Below are 5,772 nucleotides of genomic sequence, written 5' to 3'. Positions count from 1 at the left end.
GTGACCACCTAAAGAGGGCTTTGTGCAACATTTTTAAGTACAGGAACGAGGTTACCGGCTAATCTGGACGAATCCACTTAACTAACGATTTCTATTTCATCACAGAATATAGAATTTTATTGAGAAATAATGAATTAGATTGAATATAAGCGATATGCATGGTAATCAAGTAAGGTCTCCACTTAGCACAATTTTCTTGTGCTTTAAAGCTATTTCGGGTTTAAAGATGAATTTGGGAAAATTGGAATTGGTACTGGTTGGACGGGAGTTGTGACATAGAGGATTGGTGTCTATATTTATTGGGGTGTAAAACATCTGGTTCACCAATGAATCAGGTAACAAGATATATCACTTGCTTTCTTTTCTATTCTTTTTCTTTTTAACTATCAGTTGCTTAAAATCATACAAATTATGCTCTCTCTCAGTTTGTGGAATGGGATAATCCCTACACTTGGTTTGAACCATAAATGGAATAGTTAGTTGTATTCTTACTTCTACATTTTCTATAGTTGCCATGGCTAATACCTTGTGTGAGTTGTGTCCCTATCAAAGCCTGAGAGTTTTTATTAAAACTAGCCGCAACCCGCGCGTTGCGCGTGATAATTATTTTTATGGTGATTTTATTAAAAAAAATTACAATTTAAACTAACCAAATAATGAGTAATGTATTTCGTAATTATATTTTTATTTATTATAGGAACAATCATAAATGTAATATAGGAACAATCCAAAACACCAAAAAACGTAAACTAAAAAAAATTAATAAAACTTAACAATGATTAATTGAACCAATATTAGGATAAAATTTTGTATTTGATAATCTATTAAGGTTATTTTCTTTGTAGAAATTATAATTTCGGCCACCCAAAACATATTATCAAATAAAAAATTATTAGCAAAATCTAAGAATTAAATTTCTATATATGTATTTTTATAAAATAATAATAATTAAAATAAAATTGCAAAAGTTAAAATTTGTCACCGATTATTTTCGTCTGGCTAACCTTTGCTTTTCTTTAAATGAATGGCATTATAGAGTACTTCTAATACAACTATTAAGAGTACTTTGTCCACCACAAAGGATTAGAAAATAAACAAAAATTAATAAAGTCTCATAGTTTATCATCTAAATTGAGCACTATAAAAAATATGCTATGTAACAGAATAAATACTAAATTATCCAAATCATGCTATATAATAGAATAATATTATATTTTTATATGCTATATTTAATTCTTTAGAATGTAATAGGATAACATTTAACAATCAAAGAGAATAAAAATAAAAATAAAAAACAACAACAACAATTTAAAAACAAAACTAAATCACATTAACCCAAAATAGAGTTTTAAAGAATATAAAAAATTATCAACCTAAAGTAGAGATGCAAGAAAAATTAAAAAAAAAATCCACCAAAAAATTTAGAGAGAGAGAGAGAGAGGGGGCGGAGGGGGGGGAGAAAGAGAGAACAATTTTTTTGTGAGGGAAAACTATGCATAAAATAGAAGAGATAGTGACAAATTTATAGTAAGAGAGTGTGAATAAGAAAAGACAAAAATAAAGGAAGATGAAGGGAAAGAAGGAAGAATGATATTAATGGAGAGGGTAGTGAGGAGATGAAAATGTAAGGGAGGGAGAAAGATTGAAAAAGTAGTGGGGAGATGAAACGGTAAAGGAGAGAGAAAGGTTGGAGAAGTGTAAATATTAAAAAATAAATGTTAAAAACAATTATAGGAAAAATGAAAAAAAAAAAAAAAAAAACCCTAAAGATTTAAAGGCTTCAACATTTTTTTCCTCCCTTCTTCCTTTAAACTGAAAAGGTTCACACAAAATCCTAAAACTGAACTGAAAAGGTTTTGATTGGGCTTGATAGTGGAACTAAATAAATAAGAGGTGGACTGGATTAATTATATAGATTTATTATAGAGTGATAGTGGAAGTAAATAAATAAGTAGTGGGCTGCATTTATAGGACTGAAAATTGTAAAAACCATTTTAAAATTGTAGGACAAATTATATTTTAAAAAAATGGCGTGGTAGCTGATGTGGCGCAACGTGAGAGCAACAGCATTAAACGCTATGCTTCAACTTTTAGTAATATATAGATATAATATAGATTGGAAAAAAAAAAAAAAAAAACCCTAAAGCTTGAAAGGCTTCAACTTTTTTTTTTTTTCCTTCCTTTGAGCTGAAAAAGCTCACATAAAACTCTAAAACTGAACTGAAAAGGTTTTGGGTTGGGCTTAATAGTGGAACTAAATAAATAAGAGGTTGGCTAGATTAATTATACAGATTTATTATAGGGTGATAGTGGAAATAAATAAATAAATAGTGGGCTGTATTTATTATAGGGTGATAGTGAAAGTAAATAAATAAGTAGTAGGCTACATTTATAGGGCTGAAAATTGTCAAAACCATTTTAAAATTGTAGGACAAATTATATCTAAAAAAAAAAAAGAATGACGTGGCAGTTGATGTAAGAGGGTGTGAATAAGAAGAGGGAAAAATAAAGGAAGATGAAGGGAAAGAGGAAGAATGATATTAATGGAGAGGGTAGTGGGGAGATGAAAAGGTAAGGAGGGAGAAAGATTGAAGAAGTAGTGGGAAGATGAAATGGTAATAGAGAGAGAAAGGTTGGAGAAGTGTAAATATTAAAAATAAATGTTAAAAACAATTATAGGAAAATTGGAAAAAAAAAAAAAAACACTAAAGATTTAAAGGCTTCAACATTTTTTTTCCCTTCTTCCTTTAAGCTGAAAAGGCTCACACAAAACCTAAAACTAAACTAAAAGGCTTTGGGTTGAGCTTGATAGTGGAACTAAATAAATAAGAGGTGACTGGATTAATTATATAGATTTATTATAAGGTGATAGTGGAAGTAAATAAATAAGTAGTGGGCTGCATTTATAAGACTGAAAATTGTAAAAACCATTTTAAAATTGTAGGACAAATTATATTAAAAAAAAAATGGCATGGTAGTTGATGTGGTGTAACGTGAGAGCAGTAGCAGCAGCATTAAACGCTATGCTTCAGCTTTTAGTAATATATAGATATAGATATAGATTGGAAAGGGGGGAAAAAATCCCTAAAGCTTGAAAGGCTTCAACCTTTTTTTTTTTTTTTCTTCCTTTGAGCTGAAAAAGCTTACACAAAACCCTAAAACTGAACTGAAAAGGCTTTGAGTTGGGCTTGATAGTGGAACTAAATAAATAAGAGGTGGGCTAGATTAATTATACAGATTTATTATATGGTGATAGTGGAAGTAAATAAATACATTTATAGGGTTGAAAATTGTCAAAACTATTTTAAAATTGTAGGACAAATTATATTTAAAAAGAAAAAAAGAAAAAAAAAAGAATGACGTGGCAGCTGATGTGGTGCAACGTGAGAGCAAAAGTATTAAACACTGCGCTTCAGCTTTTAGTAATAATATATAGATACAGATGCCACATTTTGTTCCACTAGATGTATAAATAAGTTTGTGAGTTGAAAAAATTTAGGCCAGCATGCAATTAATGCAGAGGCACAATAAAACTAAATTCTTGCGTGAGAATTATTTTTCCTGACTTGTTTGTGAACTTGTAAGATAAATTGATTTCATGTTTCTTTTGGTACCGGAAAAGATGAAACTCTACTTTTGTTTGTGAATTTAAAAAAAAAAAAAATTAATTGGTTGATGATTTCTATGGGTTTCAAAACGCGGTCCTCCTCTTTTCCTTTTTTTTTTTTTTTTTTTTGTCAGTCATGAGCAATTAATCTCAACCCTTGAGAAAGGTCCCAATCAACCTGCAGAGATTCTACTCCCAAAAAAAAAAAAATTATGCTAAGGGCATAATTTTATGCCACAACTTACTATATAACTAAATATGATTGGTAAGAGTATATTAGTGGGTCATGTGAAGACACAATCTTACTAATCATAACTCATCATATGATAAGCTGTGCCATAAAATTATGCCAAAAGTTATGTCCCTCACTTAATTAAAAAAAAAAAAAAAGTCATATCGGCAAGACAACAGGGTCTTCTTCGTAAAGTTGACCCGGCACGTGGATCTTCAAGAGCAAAGAAATCTATAGTACACTGTACACTGTGTTGAACATTCTTTGCCTTGGGGATTGGAGTTGAAAAAGGGCCTCGATTGAGTCAAAAGGTTTCCGAAATCCCTTTTCTCTTTAACCCCTTAAACCTTTTTCTTTTTCATACAATATTACGTTTTCCTCCTATTTTCTTAATCATGACGAAAACTCTCTTCCATCTTTTATTAATTTATGATTTTTTCTTTTTCTTTTCTATAACCATCCAAGTGATTTGCATTAATTTCATTTTGTGTTAGCAATTCCAAATTGTTTTATATATAGATATCTCCAAGTCTTAAACCTAAATTAATATTTACATTCTTAATTTTATATATGGTATGAAAGTTAGCAAAAGCATTGTAGTTTAGTGACATAACATATTCTCATTTCAATATACTCTTGAATTTCGCCCAACAACTTTCCTAGCACATTGATACCGTAATGTTTATGAGGGTAAATCATAATCAGCAAGTAGAGTATTATTAACCAACATAAAGCAAATTTTGAATGCCATTGTCAATGGTTAACTTCATTCCAAAGCTATTACTTTTAAGACAGTTCTAAAATTAAAAACTCATAATCACTTTGAAGAAAATCATCCGAAATTGAAAATCTAAAATCTAAGAATGTCATAAATAATCATCATTGTTTAGCAAATTGCTAATTTTGTAATATAACTTGGTTGCTTTCTATTGAACTTGTAAACTGGAAATAGTTTTATAAATTTTTAATAAATGATTTTAAAAGGTAGATAACTCCAAGGGATAACACAATTGGTTAAGAACCATGCCTTATGAAGCAACTCAAAGACTAAAGTGATAAAGAAAAGTAAATTTAATCACTGAATCAATATTTTTTTACATGTTTATGCGGCAAGTTAACCCATTTGTGAGCATTTTGAAGTTTCATGTAATAAGTTGTAAGAGGACTCTTTGAAAGCAATCTCATGAGTTAGGGTGTAGCAACAAAGGGTAGACACTAGATATGCAACCTCAATTATGAATTTGTAGTACAGCAATTCAGTGAGTGCTAAAGTTGAATGTATAATATATACCGATGTTGACTAAAGCTCTTGGCAATGGCATTCAATGGGCTGTCCAATTAGCCAAATCAGAGTCAAAAAAATAAAATAAAATAAAATAAAATAAAAAATAAAAAAGACAAAAAGACAAAATTTAGGTACAGTACCTTAGGTATTGTTCTTTATGTTCTCCTCTTAAGATTCTGTAATGTGACTACTTAATTAAAAAATATACTTCCTTCCTATGAGAAAAAAATTACATGGCAGATTCTTAAGAGGAGAACCTAAAGAACAGTACCTAAACACTGTAACTAAGTCTTGCCCTTAAAAAAAATAATCATAGAGATATTCTCAAACTTAAACCATCATTGAAATAACTTCAAAGAGTGTGTAGATGCTTTGGCTAAAATTGTAGTGCATGTGGGTTGGCTTTTGTTAGCTTTAATTGAAGATCGATTTCCCACGACGTGAGGAGAGCTCCTTTAATTGGGGTTTTCTTTATCTTTTTCTTTTTCTTCTTTGTGGGAATCTTCTTTGATTAAGTTACAAGTCATGTTAAATAGTGTTCAAAAAAAACAAAATTTTTGCAAATTTATGTCCTACTCTTAATATTCCACTTATATTCTATTAATAGCACCATATCATATATTTGATTTTATTACTTTTTTTTTTTTT

The sequence above is a fragment of the Quercus suber genome, unplaced genomic scaffold (genome assembly GCF_002906115.3).
Source record: "Quercus suber isolate HL8 unplaced genomic scaffold, Cork oak 2.0 scaffold_743, whole genome shotgun sequence".
Lineage (NCBI taxonomy): Eukaryota > Viridiplantae > Streptophyta > Magnoliopsida > Fagales > Fagaceae > Quercus > Quercus suber.
Note: the sequence above shows the minus strand (reverse complement) of the source record.